General features: G+C 37.3%; 1 non-coding gene across 1 annotated transcript; it reads left to right on the top strand.

Moving 5' to 3' along the window:
• The first annotated feature begins 9,226 nt into the window (after window positions 1-9,226).
• TRNAE-CUC (transfer RNA glutamic acid (anticodon CUC)) lies at window positions 9,227-9,298 on the top strand. The gene has a single exon. It is a non-coding gene; the product is annotated as a tRNA-Glu (tRNA).
• The last annotated feature ends 8,670 nt before the right edge of the window (window positions 9,299-17,968 follow it).

The raw sequence follows: 17,968 nt of genomic DNA, 5'->3' as shown, positions 1-17,968 counted from the left end.
TAAAGCCAGTCCACCACTGGTAGACTGAAAATATGAATACACCGAATACTACTGAAATATGAATACACTCCCTGCATTTGAAAAACTGACCATGTTATAGTTAGAAAGTCAAAATGCTTGTCTGGAAGCATTTCAGATGAGACTGTAGAAAAAATACAGTCTCATCTGAAAGATGAGGACAAAATATTAGAATACAAGTAATAAATTTATAGGGTTTAATTAGCCAGTACTGAAATATCACCGTGCCCCTACTTGCTCCACGTAGAATAATCTTGAAAGCAGTTTGTACCCATCAAAATAATTTTAGAGTGTGTTTTTAATAAATCTTGGAAGCATTGTGATCAAAATTGTATTGATGAACGTAATTATGGCTGGTAATGTTAAATTTGAGCAACTCAAAAGTAGTTTCATCTTGTTGTGGAATGTTTAAATAAACCTCTGTTATTTTAATGATTGGAGATGTTTTTTGATTTCTGTAATAGATCAAATGGGTTCTTGGTTATATTGTCACCTGAAGGCAAGAAGCCACAGAAAGTTATATATTTTTTTTACATCATCATCTGACATATTGAAGTTCCTGTTGTTTGAAATAATAAGACTTCTTCTCCCCTTCTAATTAGAGTGACAGAATCATAGACTGGATGAGGTTGGCAGAAATCTCTAGACGTCCTGTACAATCTCCCCCAGTCAAATAGGGTCCCATAGAGCCAGTTGCCCAGGATCATGTCCAGGCAGCTTTTAACTGTCTTGAGAGAGGGAGACTCCACCAACTCTCAAAGAAATCTGTGCCAGGGCTTGCTCACCTTTGCAGTGTCCTGATGTTCAGAGGCAACTTCCTGTGTTGCAAGCTGCAACCCCTGCCTCTTACTGTGTTGGTGTTTGCACCTTCCTTTCAGGTATTTATGTACATTAACAAGATCTCCCCAAGCCTGTTTTTCTCCAGTCTGAACAGTCCCTCTCAGTCTGTCCTCATACAACAGACAATCCTGTCCCCTCATAATTGTTGTGGCTCTTTGTTAGACTCTCTTTCACATATCTCTCTCTTTCAAATGCTGGAGAGCCCAGAACTGGACACTGGACTCCAGGCACAGCCTCATCAGTGCAAAGAATCACCTCTCTCAAACTGCTGGCAGTCATTGGTCTAATGCAACCCAACATACCTTCTTTACTGAAGGAGAACATTGCTGGCTCATGGTCAGCTTTGTGTCCGCCAGCTCTGACCGTGCCCAAACCTTTTCTGCAGAGATGCTCTTTACTTACAACTTTGATAAACTGAGAACTTTGGACTAACTTTTTATCATGGTGGGTTGACTTCAACCTTAAGTATGCTTGACTTCAATCAAATGTTTTTAGGAAAGTTTCATATAAAATTCTAGAACCATTTCTAAGAATTCAGGTGTATGGGGGAAAATGTGATTTAAAGCAGCTCTACTGAGCTTATGAAAACCTTAAGCCCTCTTAGTGACTGTGAAGAAGGGTTAAATATTTAGCAAGAGAAGGGCCTTCCACTAGAGACGTCAATTGCTAAAATTGTGAAAGTGAGAATAAATTTGCTTAAGTTACAGGTCTCTGAGCATTGGTAGCCTGCAGCTCACTAGAGATTTAAGCCGTCAGCATTTTCACATGTTTTCACAGGCCACATGTGAATATGTGCATATGTCAGGAAAAGAAGCGATACTTCCTCTTCTCCTGTTGTGAATAATCTAACTTTGTCTGGTGCAAACTGATATTACATCTGGATCCTACACCAGTCATGTTTTCATCTGGACATGTGCAAAGGTAGGGTGAATGAAGGGTTTGTGAATTCCAACTGCAGATGAAAAAAGAACTACAACAAGTCTAGAGATTAATACAGGGAATGGAAATATTTTAGCATTAGTCTGTACAGTTTCTGACAAGATCTCTGAAATCTCTGTTTCTCTCTCATATGACCCCAATAAACCCCTCATCTATAATAGCATTTACCTGCTTAAGATGAAGGAAAAAGGGAGAATCAAACTCTACTTCTGTAGAAGTTCTATCTGATTTGAAATTTTATCTAATTTCTCATTTAGAGCTGAATGCCAGATTTCACAGACTTCAACATATTGCCCTGTTCATGAGCATTTCCTGTTGATTGTGCTACCATACAGTTAGGTACAGATATGGAATACTCTGTCATTAATGAGCAATTGATGAATGAACATATTCTGCAAAAAGTGGAGGTATAATTTTTGGTAATCTGGATTAGATTTCTGGTATCACTTTCTAGTCTCATGGTCCTGTAAATTGCTTCTTAATAGAAACATAATTTATGCATTAAAATGCATCTCTGTTCTTGGTGTAGAAGTTCACACTGGGTGCACCAAGTGACACTAGTAGGGCTTTATGGGAACATCAGAGGATGTATTTTGCTTTTCCCAAGGATTAAGGAATTTTGTGTGGCTATTAGATAGGCCCGTGTTTTGTATTAGGAGTTTTGAAAATCTTGGTTAGAAATTGAATGTTTTCCTTAGACTTTTCTTAGACTTTCACTTAACATGAAAAATACTCATACTCTTCAGTGTCTTCTTTTAATTTTTTTCATATAAAGCATAATAAAGTATGCTTTGCCTGTGATCTAAAAGATTATGAAGTCTGCTGTTGGGATGACGTATAGTGAGCAGACTAGCGAGTCATTAGGTGGATTTAGCAACCACAGTATTCCTTTTATGCTTCTGGTCCTATATTTTGAATCATCCCATAACAGCTGAAGTTCATGGGTACATGTTACCATTGTGCACCTTAAGCCAGTTTGCATTGTAAAACTGTGATTGTGTCCCAGCTGCAACCAAGATGTTTCCCTTATGGAAAGCAATGTAACTGTGATGTAACATGTCATTTACAAGACTTGGTGAATAATGCCATGTGCATCTGAGTGATACCCCTATTAAATTTAATTAAACTCTTTAGACACTTTTCAGTCTTCAGTCTTAAGGGTATATATTTTGTATGCCTTTTGAGAGAAATGTGCAGTCAGCATAATTCTTGAACATGTATGTGCAAGGAAAGCTATCAAGAGGGGGAGAAATAGAAAGGAGGCAATTCAAGGCCTTTGGGAAATATATTAATTGCAGCTGCAGTAGTTACCTTAGAATAAATTGTGGGATGAATAGATCACTGGTGTTGTTTGACATACAGCTACATTTCTACAAATGGAAGAAGAAAAGAAAGGAGAAATTGCATAATTTGGATTGAACATACAGGGGAAATCAGATTGTAATAATGAGTTCTGCTGGACTACAGAAAGCTGGTTCTTTCAGCATGTTGTTCTACTCAGTGGACAAAAGCAGTATTAGATGTGCTGCTTACACACCAGTTCAGGACTGGTATGGGAATGGAGTGGGTGATCTAGCAGAACTGTCGCATCTCAGCCAGTCATATCCATCAGAGGAATTAAACAAAGCCTATTCTTGCATCCAGGCTTCAGTTTGTTCATAGTCCTATATGGCTAGATGCCATAAATAAAGACTGTATTACATCAGTCCCAGATATGGGTTGTGGAGTGTTATTTAATAGTGTTACTTTTGATTCAACCAAGTGTTTCCAGACTTTTCATCTGTACAAATACTTTTTTTGTTTTAAACTGACCCCATATATGCCTGTTCTTCAATGAGGCATTTAATAATGGAAGAGTGGATTTATAGAAAACTACCTGTAATTGTTTAATTTAGTTTTGTTTTGACTTGCAGATTAAGTGGGCATATGTATTGCATTGAATGGAAAGACCTGCTTGTGGATTTTGAGATAGTTAGAAGAATAATGCTGCTCTCTGTCTAAGTCAGGTGGGCTGCAGAAATCAGTTTCTCCTTGGGCTGCAGTTTTGTGTTTTTTTTTATTCTATAGAGAATTGATATGAAGGAAAGACTTTATGTATAAGAATAACACTACTAAGTAATGTAACAGCCAAACACTAGTCCTGTCTGGCTGCATCTTTTATTTGCTTTTATTTTATTTGTCTCAGTGGTTTTTTAGAGGAAATAGAGGGAAGCCACTCATCCTGACTTACACTAAGTCCCAAAGAAATGACTGAGCTGAGATGGTCATCTCTTTCTTATTGCCATGGGCTTGGCTGAGATACGTTGTGGTAGGAAAGTGGAAACGAAGGAAGGAAGATTTTTTTTTTAACAGATGAATGGTGTTTCAAGAGTAAATGAAAATAGTGAAACAAGAACTATATAGTTTTGGATTTTGAATCAAAGACCAAGAAATGCGTTTATCTTCACATTGTTTTATTTATTCAGTTTTCCTGATGTACAGCTGTTTGAAACAGTGTGTTTGTAGAATATACACACCTTCAATGGCAAATTTTAAACATACTTGCCTGGGGTAAATCCAAGTGAAGTTGTAGTGTAGAAAGGATTTATTATTTGATGACTGGCTTTTTCAAGGTGGTTGAACATAGAGGTTACCCAGCTGCCATTAACTTCTAATATAATTTGGAAACCTAATTTATTCTTATTACTACAATAACTGAGGAGTCTACTAGATACAGAACAGCCACACAGTGAAGAATGTTGTATCTGCTAGAAAAGACAAGTAAGGGGAAAAAATAGGAAAACTTGATGCTTTGTTGCTGTTCAGAGGAAGAAATACAGCAGAATTTATCTCACAGGAGGTAGTTTCTGCACTTTTCTTGACTGACTGACCTGTGGCAGTCAGGGGACAGCAAGATAAAAAGAGATGTGGTTAACATTTCAGGTAGATAATATAAAAGTGAATGCACCCCGGTAGTGGGAAAATGATGTCACTAGGTGCATATGTGAACATGAACTCCACAAAATTATTAGACATGTTGCTAAAAGACAATTTTGGGAAAGGATTTTAAAGATATAGTTGAACACTTTTAAATATATGTCTACTTATTGGAAGAAAATTCTTCTTAGGAAGAGCTTACTTCTAGAGCTTTTAGAAATGATTGTGGTTTTTTTTTCTAAAACCTTAATTATATTTAAAAAAATCTCCACAAAAAAACCCCAACCCCTCAAGAAAACAAGAAACTTTGTCAAGCTCAGAAATATAATTTCTTCATACCTGGTGAAAGTGGACCATTCTCAAGTTAGTTTAACAGGTGAGACCTGCAAGCTATTCAGAAAGTTTTGGTGGAGGGTGACTGGTGTTTGGCTCTTCATTTTCTCTCCAGATTTATAAGATTTATTGAAGGGTAGGGGCCTGTTTTTATTTTTTGTATCTTATTTCTTTTTAAGCTGTAAAATGTTTCTGATCAAATTTCTGTAACACAGGAACCTGGCTTTCTGGTCAGTTTTAAAATGCTAAAATTGGCTTGTACCATGTCCTTGTTTGGAGATGGAACCACCTTCAAACATGTTGGTGTAAATTAAATTTTTGCATTGAATCTGAAATATTTTTCAAGAAATCATAACAGGGCATTATTATCATCATCATCTCCTCTTAATTTCCTTAAACTTAAAATTCAACTTTCTGAAGAAATTTGTACTAGAACAGGGTTTTTTTCCCAGTATGTCATTTGCAAGCAGTTGTCTGGGAAAAGAGATATATAGCATCAAAATTATTTTCAGCTCTAAAGAATAACTGTTATTCCAGAGTCTTGCCACATGTCTAGTCCTGGCATGGTGCTATTAATTGGTTGCTGATGAAAAGGAAGGAAAACTGCTATTTTAACAGGATTCCTGAAATGTTCTGTGTTGCAAAACAGTCCCTTTCCTGGTCTTGGAGACTATATGTTTTCCTGTCAGATCACACAAAGAATTCTGGATTTTGGAGTGCAGTCATGAGTATTTACTGGTTTCAAACTGGTTAACAACCAAGAAAAATATTTAAGCTATAAGCTGTGCCGTTCATGTGGCACCTCCGACAAGGTAAGAATATTTTGGAAAACCTAAGAGTTCATGAAAATAATTTGAAAGATTTATATGAGAACAATGAAGGAAAGAATCTGTGCGGTAAAGGTTGCACTAGTTTTGCTTTAAAAGGAGTATTCCTCTGTAGCTGATCCTATTCCTGATATCCGTTGACATTGTATTGACACTGTCAATACTAGAAGGAAAACAGGTATATTTTAAAAATATGTTAAAACACCTAAATTTGTACTTTATGCCAGTGTTTTGGTGTTAAGTACTGCCTGTGTTGGATTTTGCTGCTGATGTGATGTTCTATTTTTGAAAGCTTAACTCTTTTATGTCTATACAAGGCCACATGAATCATTGGTTTGACTTAGTTCCGTGCAGAGATCCAGTGCTGGGCTCTGTCTGCTTTTGTGCAGAACAAGTTCTGCCTGGGTGAACCTGAGGGCTTGGATCTTTCTAGGCCCCCTTAAAAATTGAAGGCAAGATGAAAACATGGAAAGAGGCTAGTATAAAGCTGCTCCCTAGGCTTTTTATAAAAGTATATTTAGAGCCTCATAAGGCTCCTGTAATAACCTTATGGTTTTTCACAATAATAGAACATGTTCTGAAACAGTGACCATATTACAGAAGAAAGTTGACACAACACAGGGTCACATAATACGGTAAAACTCAAGAGTTTGTCAACCTATTTACAAAAAACCATAGATACGTAGATTGTTAGCAAGAGACATGATCAAAAAATACCTAATTATGTAATGACCATTTTAAGTTTACAGCAGCTGTGATTATCTGACTGCAATGGTTAATAAAAGTACAGGTACGAAAGTACTTCTGGCATAGCTATTTACTGTCATAACTTTTGTTTACTTGATTTTAGAGTGGTTTTGGTTTTGTTTGTTTGGGTTTCTTAGAGCTCTTGTGACTAATGTGGGGGTTAAAATATTTTTTGCATCCAACCTTAGGATACATTTTGTGTTCCTGTAGTCAAATTGCATCCAACATTCCGTGAATGAATTTCAGTTAAAAAAGAGGGGATGGAAAAGTTTATTTTTTGCATTTATTTTTTTGTCTTTTACTCTCTGAAAGTATTTAATCATTCCCACAGAAAAAAAAGGCATCTATTAGGTGTGGGCAAGCAATTTTGCGGAAGTATGATTTTCAAACTACTTATAGTACTCTGTTATGAAGATGTTGCTGTGATCATGCAGCTGAAAGTGGAGGTTTATATATTTCATTCTTATTGCAAGTCTTGCAGTCATGGCTGCCTGGTGGATAACAGTAGAGTGACTGACACCCCAGATTGCTGCAAAGCATTTGATAGCGTTGTGCACAACATCCTTGTCTCTACACTGGAGAGACGTTAGTTTAATGGATGGACCAGTCAGTGGATAATAATTGGCTGGATGGTTGCGTTGGTAGAATCATAGAATCACTTAGGTAGGAAAAGACCTCCAAGGTCATCGACTCCAACCTTTAACCAATCACCACCTTGCAACTAGACCATGCGCTAAGTGCCATGTCATTTCCTGAACACCTCCAGGGATGATGACTCCACCCTTGACAACCCTTTCCATGAAAAAATTCTTCCTGATGTCCTGGAGCAGCTTGAGGCTGTGTCCTCTTGTCCTACTAGTTGCCTGTGAGAAGAGACTGACCCCCAACTTGCTACAACCTCCTCTCAGCTAGTTGTTGAGAGCAGTAAAGCCTCCCCTCAGCTGCCTTTATATGTAGGCTAAACAACCCCAGCTCCCTCAGCTGCTCCTCATATGAATTACTCTCTAGACCCTTCACCATCTTCATTGCCCTTCTCTGAACATGCTCCAGAGTTGTGGTGAAAGACTTACCGTCGAGGTGGAGACCAGTGATGTGTGATGTTCTTTGGGGGTCAGTACTGGCACCAATATTATTTTATGTCTTTTTGGGGGACAAAGATATGGGACTAAGTGTATCCTCAGCAAGTGTGCTAATGACACCAAGTTGTATGGTGTGGTCAAAATGCTGGAGGGATGTCATCCAGAGGAATCTTGACAGGCTTGAGAGCTGGGCCCATGTGAACCTCATGAAATTCAACAACGCCGAGTGCAAAGTCCTGCATCTGAGTTGGGGCAATCCCATCCATAGGTACAGGCTTGGCAGAGAATCGATTGAGAGCAGCCTGAGGAGAAGGACTTAGGGATACTGGTGGATGAAAAACTGTGTATGACCCAGCAACATGCTCTCACAGCCCAGAAAGCCAGCTGTATCTGCAGCTTCATGAAAAGCAGCATGACTAGCAGGTCAAGGGAGATGATTCTCCCCCTCTGCTCTGGTGAGATCCCATGTGGAGTATTGCATCCAGCTCTGGGGCCAGAAATCCCAAGCTATTGATAATCTGTGTGTTTCTTCCTCTAAGCATTTGTGAAGGAGCAGATGAAAACAATTTCTTATTTTTCCTCCTACAAAAAAAAAATTTCCTGGACCACAGAGGTGTCTGTTTATTTTTAAACAAAATTTAAAAGTTAGCTGCAAAGACAGCATCAAGTTTTAAATTAATATACTTATTGCAACGTTACTGAAAATAGACAGAAAATATTTTGAATAGCAGTAAGGTAAGTATGTAATAAAAATGGACTAATAAAAGTGAACAAGTAAAATTTTGATACTGCTGTTGCACTGTCAAGTCACAGAACAGACTTACTAGCTGCTATATCAGAAACAAAGAGATCCATAATTTTCCAATTTAAGGGAAAATTCCTCTTGTAATGTATAACTGTATTAGTAACTTTTCTATTTAACCTTGTTCTTGAAAGGCTAGAGGTCAGTGTTTTGCATGTGTGTGTCTGTTTGATAACTGGGATGGAGTGGGGCACACAGTTACATATTGTGTAGTAGGAGAAAGCTCAATTTTGTATTTGGCTGATGGTTTGATCCTTTATGGAGAATGAGAAGAGATAGTCACTTGCAGAAATATCTCGTTCTTTGTGTGTTTTGAGTTAGTAGAGTAGGATGTGAAGGTTCACTTCTTTGAGTGCTTTATCTTGAAATAAGGAGACAGGGTTGATATGGACTACTTAGGAAAGGATGCAAGTACCAAAACAGGTTGAATGTGGAGAAAAAAAACAGGAAGCAGATTAGTGAGGAAGACAATAAGGGAAATAAATAGTCATGTATTTACAACTCAAAGAAAAGAGGTGGAATTTTTTGTGCGTTTAATGAAATTAAACTGTGATAACCCATTTAAAATATTATCCTCCATTTCAAACACTTGTATGTTGGATGAGTAAGACAGCATTCTGTATGTTGTCTGTTTCTGTGTCAAGAGGGGAAACACTTGCAACAGCAACACATGAAAAAAGATTGCTGCTTGTCTTTTGCATACCCATTAAACAGTGGTGAGGGCCCCCCTGGTGGTCTAGTGGTGAGGATGCAGCGCTCTCACCGCCGCGGCCCGGGTTCGATTCCCGGTCAGGGGACTTCCCTAGGCAGATGGAGCTCGTCAGCCCTGTAAGACCATCCATCTAAGAGAAGGTCATTCTAAACAAACCTACGTCCTGAGGACCTCGCTGCCACCGTCGCAGCTCGCTCGGCCCCGGCAGATGAACCTCAGGATTAAAGGGTGGGCTCAGTTCAGTGCACACTGTGGCTGGAAGGGTAATGACCTTTCCCAAATCTTCGTTTGTGAAGACTGGCCATGATGATGAAGATGAAACAGTGGTGAGTGGAGAAATGTGCAAATGCAAGGAGGATGTTGGACCTGCATCTCACTAGCATTTTCCTTGGGCCTGTTAACTAGAACCTCTTAAAAACCTTTTACCTCCAGACTTTCTGTCCTGCCCCCATACAACTCTGCTCGCAGAAAGTGATATTTTGTTCATGGATCCTGCCACAGGATCAAACTGAGGTCTTGAATTTCTAATGTCTCTAAAGTACCTTATATTTTACACTCTTTATACAGCTCTTCCAGTTGTAAAAGAGATGAGAACTTATATTTTCTTGTGTCCTTTATATTTGTTGTATGGTTTCAAATCAGAAATTTGTGTGTTCTTTAGGAAGTACATGGCACAACACAACCTAGTTCTTTACAAAATAACTCAGAAAATATTGCACTTTGAGTAACAACTGGGAAAACCGCAGGCTTTAATGGCAGAATCTCTGTTAGCTGCATTTTTGCTAGCTGAGTGTTTTCAGATTACAGGATTAACACCTGAAAATGATGTTTGAAATAGCTGAAGCTAGATTTTTGCACATGTCAGCTCTGAAATTCAACTTAGCATCTGCTGAGAGCACTTTTCTTACATGTAATAATAAGATTATATGTCTCCGCCCCCAAGTCTGCATTGTATAAAGAAGCAGTCATGGGCATGTATCTTTCAAAATCCTTCTTGGTGCTCTTGCCATCATTATCCCTGCTTTAGTCATGATATCCAGCTTTTTCCAAGTTTACAGCTACTGATAAATTTGTCTGTAATACTGGGTAAAATCATGGTCCAAAAGCAATTTCTATAACAAAATTAGGAGAAAACTTCCTCTTTTATTATTGTGCTTTAATGCTTTTGTCAACCCTTTGTAGCATAGCTGAAATACAGAAGACAGAAACCAAAGCACTGACAAGGCAGCCTTTCTTCTGAAGACACCACTTTCATGAAAAATTCCATCTACAATTCTCCATATTTGTGTATGTGTCTAGCTGGTTGTCTGTGTAATACAGAAACCTTATTGTGACTAAGATTGGCAGTGGGGATATAGAACTTGACAGCTGCGCTTCATTTCTCGAATACAAGTTTTTTGCACATTTGCAATTCTTGCAGTAGGAAGTCTTTGTCTGAATAGTGGCATCTATTATGAACTTGGAATTGAGAATAGATCCTTGATTGCATAAAAAGCACAGAATGTCAAATATCCTAAGGCCAAAATAATGTTTACAGCAATTACTTTTGTCTATTACATTCTATTTTAGTGAAGTAGGAGGATTTTTGTTTTCTTTTAAACTTCTGAGGAGTACATGGGAAGCACTTCATGCTGTTCATATTTATTTTGTTTTAAAAGGGTTTTTACTTCTGTTTTCTCTAAGTATTCCAAAATGCCCACATAAAAGACCGCATTGTAAAATGTCCTAATTAGGAAGGTTCAGTTGGTCCTATGAAATGAAGATAACATGTAACTTAGTTCAACCTGATGGAAGTTTTCCCACTTAATCTGAAATCTAAAGCCTAGGGATTCAAAGAATCCTGTTTTCTTAGAAGTTTGGGGATATATTGGGATGTCGAACTTCTAAAAAGGACAAATAACTTACACTGTATTTTAAAATTCAAGACAGTTTCAGTCACATGCAGTGTGTACTAGAATGACCAGAAGGAGTATATGGTCATGTGGCAACCTGAATATACCTCCCGTGTCGTTGCTAAGGCATGGGTTTGCGTGCTTCTAGTCCAAAAGGGTGGATTCTAGAATTGTCAGATTTTTAATTTTGTTTTTCATGTTTAACATGTTGTTCGTGTTCCTCATCTTCACTTGATACTAAATATTCAAAGTTGTGAAAGTAGGAGAGATTTAAGAACCTTTTGAAGCTAGGAACTCAATTAGAGCTTTTTTTGTTAACGGTTTAAGAGCTGAGCCTTGCCCTTATGCTCTTGGCATGACTTGTTTCTTAAAAATCACAGATCATTACGTTCAGAAATGCTAAGGATTCTCCCTTATAGCAATGGGGAGAGAATGAAATTACGTGGATTAGAACTTCAAATGACTTCATCTTGTTTCATGTGTCTCAGGAGTGCAGCAAGAGGTATGCTCATGACAGGGTTTTGATGTTTTTCTTTTTTTTTTTTTTTTTTAAATAAAGGGGTGCAAACCATCTGTGGAGCCCTAAACAGTGAGTGTTTGGAACTGTTCCTTTCCAGGCAGAATTAAAGCAGAATTAATTTGAAAGTATTTTTAAATAATTAAGTACAATGTAGCCAAACTATGAAACACACAATTTCAAATTTCACAGCAACAAATAGTTTGACTTCTTGGGTTATAATGATTAAACGTACAAGTCCTATTTTTAATTAAGTGGTCAAAGAGAATAAATTTGCCTTTGGAAAGCTTGTTTACATAAATCACAACAGTAAATGAATTTAGGTAATACATGTTTATTATTCTTAACTCCAGTGGTAAACTACTTAAGAAAACTGAAACAGCAAAGAAACAAAGAAAGCAAACAAAATAAAAGCCATTCTATGCCATTTTCTGATTGGAGTGTGTAGATACTGCTTTGGAAGAGTTTCCTTAAATATGGTGTCTATGCCATGAATGTTGCCATAGTACTACCAGATACAAATGCTTGCAAAACCAGGGATTTATTTAGCAAGGTCATCTCCAGACCAGAGTACTTCGGAAAATACTGTTTCATTTCCAAGAAAGAGAAAATTCTAAAAATGAGAAAAGTTGTTCAGAGAAAGTTGTACAAGAACAGAATAGAGGATAACCCTGGATTTTCACTTAAAGAATTCATCTAGCATCATTCACAAGCAGGCATGGGAATCTCACGGGAGTGTTTTGAATAGTTATATGCAATAATACATTGCACATTAGAAAAGGGATTTGAGGAAAGTATGGACAGAAACAATTAGCTGAGAAAGTAACCAGAACTTTAATATGATAAACACTTAAATAATTCCTTATGTTGTTCCTTTATCTTTTTGGATAGGTATGTCCTTTTTTTTCCCCCAAGGCTTTAATGAAATATTTATTTGTTCTGATGCAGCTTTTAGGCTTGGACTTGTCTTGGCTAGCAATTGATAAGTTAAGAAAGAAAGGAAAGAAAGGGAAGAAGGAGAAGAAAGGACGAAAGGGGGAAAAAGGGGGAAAAAAAAAGGAAGGAAGGAAGGGAAAAGTAATTCGTTTAATGTTGGCAGTCTCTTACTTTCACAGAACTGCTGTAACCATTTCACTTTGTATAGACACATGGCTTCTCTCATGCTTCTCTCTCTTCTTCATTTTCTACCTCTTTAAATCTACCAGCAAAAATACACATTGTTTCCTACAGTAACACTATGTTTTGCTGAAAGCAAAGTTTAATACAAAGATTTAATGATATTAATTGTACAAAACCAGGGAGGATTTTTTTCCTTCTTAACCCTGTATAACAGGCTACTTATTTACAGAATCTTTTAAGAATTATTTACATCGTCTCCTGATGCATCTTATTTATTTCTCCCTCCACTTGTTCCCCCCCCCATTTCTCTGAAGCTCTGGACATTTGCCATGGCTCCAAGGATGTTGAGGTGCATGTGCAAGTGTTGCTGTTTACTTAATTACTTCCCTGATCCTTAGTTGTGTCATTTTACTCGTTCATAAACTACTTGCCAGATTTTCGGATCAGCATGCCTGTCCTTTTCTCAAGATCATCTGGGAAGTTCCATTTAAAAAAAATTTTGTCATAGGGGTGCTAATGATATGTTCAATTATTCCCTTCCACAGAAAGTGGACCAGTTTGTGACCTTAGGTACTTTGTGCAAAAGATATGTATCTAACTGTCGTTTCCAGGCGTTTGGTTGTATGTGTGTGGTCAGCAAGTTACGGAGTCTTCTGAAACTGATCCCTTATGTGAAATTCATACCCATGTGATTCTATCCAGCCCTGTTCTGATAGCCCTATCAAAAGAAGTACCCCCAAGTGGATCTCCTCTGTATGTCAGGTAATTGATTATGGTAAATAATTTGTTTTCAACTTTTTTATTACCCATTGTCATGGGCTCTCAAAACTACCTGTCTTGATTAGTATGGTCATAAAATTTCACACCATAATTAATCACACTGTTAATCAGTCTTTTGCAGCTTACTTAGAATGGCTTGGATAATTAGATGTGTTTTCTATAACTGTATTTTGTTCAATAAAAGGAAACATGACAGATAATGTATTAATGGAAAATTAATAATTTTTGAATCTTCCATTAAGCTTTTGTTTTCTAATCAAAGCAAATTACTGGTGCATGCATTTATATTTGAAAAAATATTTTTGTTGTCTTCATCAGGAGCTGTCATAGTCTTGTTAAAGGATTTCAGTGTTTTCTTACTATATAAGAAGCTAGAATATACAAAATATCTAAAGAAAACTGAATTAATAATCATAACCTGAAATAAATTAATGATCACTGAAGATCTGGGAACCACATTTATACTTGATTTATCCAGGTATTAATTTAGTGGTACTTTAATGCAATGATGCATGGGTGCTGTTGATATAAAACCTCAAACTCTGCAATGTTGACATTATTTTCTCTGCTGGGGTTTTTTTCATGTTCTTAGCATCTCCACCCTCACCTCAAATCCTGCACATGCCCTGGCACAATTTCACGGGAGTTTAGAGTAGGTTTTTTTTTAATAGAGTGTCCTGTCCTGGAGACCTAAAAATTAGAAGGTGGTGGCTTGTGTATGTTTGAAGTCCTATGACTAGAAGAGAAAAGAGGAGCACATTGTGGGTCAAAGTCACCAGCAAGCAAGCAATAGCAAGGGAAACATATATATATGCCTGTACATGAAAAGAGCAAAGATGAGGAGATATAATGGAATGGCATGTAAGTGAGCAATAAACATAGACAATCTAAAGGGACAGAAGAAACCAAAGGAGACAAAAATTATAAGCAAAACTTGGTTTGACTAGTGTCCATTTTGTGTTTGGTTTTGGTCTTTTTTTTGTATCCAAGGCAAAATAAATGAAAATTATATTAATACTAATCAGAACTTAACCTGCTTTTGTAGACAATTGCTATATATAATGAAAATGGGACTCTGTAATTAGGAATCAAACTCCTTTTTTATTATCTTAATCTCACTTTATGCTTTATTGACATGATAGAATATTTCCCAAAAAGTCTGTAGCTAGGCAGAGGCTTTTGTTGAAATTTGAAAGTTAGCTATGCATAATGCCCATATACTGACCCAAGATTACTTATTTTTTATTACATAGCAATTACATTGTTGCTCAAAACCAATACTATCTACCCCTTACAGAAGGCATGACATTTTGACATGGTACAAGAGAGTTTTATTTTATAATAAGATTATTTAAACTGGGAAATGGCAGTGGCAGCTTCACGAGCTCATGGTTATATGGTAAATTCGTCTTTTAGTTATGAGTCACAAACACATCCCAGAAACCTTGGTGAGCAGACCTGAGAGGCAAGGGAGTGACTATGCAACTCCTCAGGGACCCTGTCCTGGGACAGTCCTGGGACTGGGAGCCCGGTGTATCCTGGGATTTCTTATACCCTGTCTGGAAGTTTGAATTATGTAGTAGTCCCCATGTTAGTGGAGGCCTGCTGCTGCTCCTGTGAATTAGCTGGTAGCAAGAGAGCTGTTCATAAGCCACATGTGTCTAACCCCACACACTGATTGCCCATATATTAAATATGTGAGCATATAAGGAATTCTGTATGATGGTCTGTATCAACAGGAGACAAATTTAACCACAAGGGAAAAATTAGATAAAACTAATGAAGTACACATTCCAGAATGCAGGCAATTAGCCAAAGATGCATATTTTGACCCTGTAAGGTATGTGATGCCATTTTAAGTAGGTGGGAAAGCAGAAAAGCAGGTTTGCACATGTTTTTTCTTCTTGGAAACCATTCTATATTGTCTAGGAACACTGTTTAGATCAGCTAAGCAAGGAAATAACAGTATTTAGTAATCATTGCTTCATTCAAAGAGATCGAGACTTTTGATTCCAGTGCTTCAGAATCCTTTTTTTAGATAATACTGTGCTGCATGAAATTAAAAGTGTACTGAACAATTTGAAGAGTAGGCTATATTAGATCTGGAGTGGATACAACCACCATAAGAATTTTATTATTTGCATTTGTTAGTTTTTCTGTAGTTCTTTAAGCATGCTTAGTTTCGTTTTTTGTGAAAAGGTTTTCTATTTATTGGAATGTTAGCTGGGAGCAACCACCAGAGTTGACTGAGCCAACATGCCAAAATCACCATGTATGGTATGGTGGGTACGTTCATGTACTGCGTGTTTTGTGACCTTACTGGTTCAGACTTTAGCACAGATGTCTTTTTCAAGTAAAAAAAATAAGACAAACTGAACACCCCTCCTAACAACACTCTTTAAAGGAATGTGCATACATACACACACACACACACATATATTTATACTTATATATATATGTGTGTGTGTGTTTAAAAATTCTGATACAGGCAGAGTGAGTCTTAAGAATCCTTTTTTCTGTAAATGTATATATATGATGTGCAAACTTAGATGGTACTACTCATGTCTATGAAAAATAGCTTGATATTGAAGGATATTCAAAATAAAGTTTGGTTATAAAAGAGGATAGGCATTTTTCTTAGTAAGTTTTAGATAAAACTTTTGGTTTCTTGCCTCTATCTGGGGGAAATATAATTTCTAAGTGTCAAAGTTGTCTAACGCTCTATGAATACTCATTTTAACGTCATTTAATAATATGGTGATCAGCAGTCATTTCTATGGAAGACTTATGGACTACAAAAATACAGATTTCTTTGAAAAGTGGTAAACAGTGCTTTTAATCAGTGTGGCAGTTACAATATGTGCTTCTGATATTTTATTCTCTGAGACATTACAGAGACAATCAATAAACAGGTGTATGAAGGTTATTTAGTTTTCATATCTCCTATATTCCCAAAAGGATAGGACTGCTAAAATAATGGTGGATAGGATAGCTCTTGTAATACTATATCATCCTATATTTGTTCTGCATGTGCTCTGCACTGCTACTTTTGAAGAACATGATCCTCATGTGAACTTAGTGCTGCCTGGGGAATTAAGGGATTGAGAACAGCCCTGTAGAGAAGAACTTGGGAGTGCTGATGGCTGAAAAACTGCATGTGACCAGGCAATGTGTGCTTGCAAACCCAGGAAGCCAGTTGTATCCTGGGCTGGATCAAACAAAGTGTGGCCAGCAGGTAAAGGGAGGTGATTTTCGCCCTTCTACTCCACTGCTGTGAGACCCCACATGGAATACTGTATCCAGCTTTGGGGCTCTCAGCATGAGAAAGACATGGACCTGTTAGACAGATGGCAACAAACATGGCCAGAGAGCTGGAGCACTTGTCCTGTGAAAACAGACTGAGAGGGTTGTGGCTGTTCAGCTGGCAGAAGAGAAGGCTCTGTGGAGACCTTTTAGCAGCTTTACAGTACCTAAAAGAGGCCAATCCAGACTGTTCTCTGATTCTGTAATTCTATGATTGATTCCATGATTCTGTGATTCTGTGATTCTAAATACAAAATAGAAAAAAATATTATTTGTATAATGTAAATATGTGACTGGAGTTGGCAGGAGGAAGGAATAATGGTTAAAAATTGCCAGACATCAGTTGAAAGTCACTATCCATCTGAACATAAGGAGAGTTGAGAGAGGGGTAATGTCAACTGACCATATATAAATTCCTTCCGCGTATTTGTGGAGAGTTCAGTCAACTGTAAGATAGCTTGATGAGGAATGTCTTTGGCTTAGATAAAATGGTGAAGAAGAGCTATTTTAATATCTTCAGTTTTGTGCTCAAGTCTGTGTCTTGACAAAGATGGATAGAAAACTTCTCAATGTGATCTCCTCCATTGCTTTTCCGGTGCAAGCAAATGTAGGGGGGGGCCATAAAGATACGGTAGATTTGTTCAAGGATCAGGGATGGAAGCAGCACCATTATTTGACTTTTCTCTTTGACAGATGACTGGAATTGAAGACTTGTCTGGAGCAAATATTACCTCTTAACATATTTGGCACCAACACAACTAGAAAGCTTATAAAGGAAAATAGTAATGTGCTAAAATATGAAAAGGAAAAAAATATTGTTTCCTCCATCCAAAATACACAATTTGTCCATTAATGCAGCATAGATTGTCTGTTGCGGGAGTAGTTTATTTCGTTCACTACTCTGTGTATGCAAACAGGTAATGCTTCCCAGATAAGGTATGTGTGGACATCTCAAACAACTTGAATGAACAGTTTCTTCTTATGTGATGATATGCAGTCTTGCTAATGATGGAAGGTTAACAAGGAGGTCACTGTCATTTTCTGTGCTAGCGTATCAAGCCAACACTTTCTTGCTGTTTTTTCAGACCTAATTATCTGTAAGCTACTACTGAGCTAGTAGCAAGCTGTTTAGAGTAGTTTCTGT

Source organism: Manacus candei, unplaced genomic scaffold (genome assembly GCF_025592945.1).
Source record: "Manacus candei isolate 608988 ecotype Guabito, Panama unplaced genomic scaffold, ASM2559294v1 h1tg000051l, whole genome shotgun sequence".
Classification (NCBI taxonomy): Eukaryota; Metazoa; Chordata; class Aves; order Passeriformes; family Pipridae; genus Manacus; species Manacus candei.
Note: the sequence above shows the minus strand (reverse complement) of the source record. Positions and strands in the feature narration are given on the sequence as shown.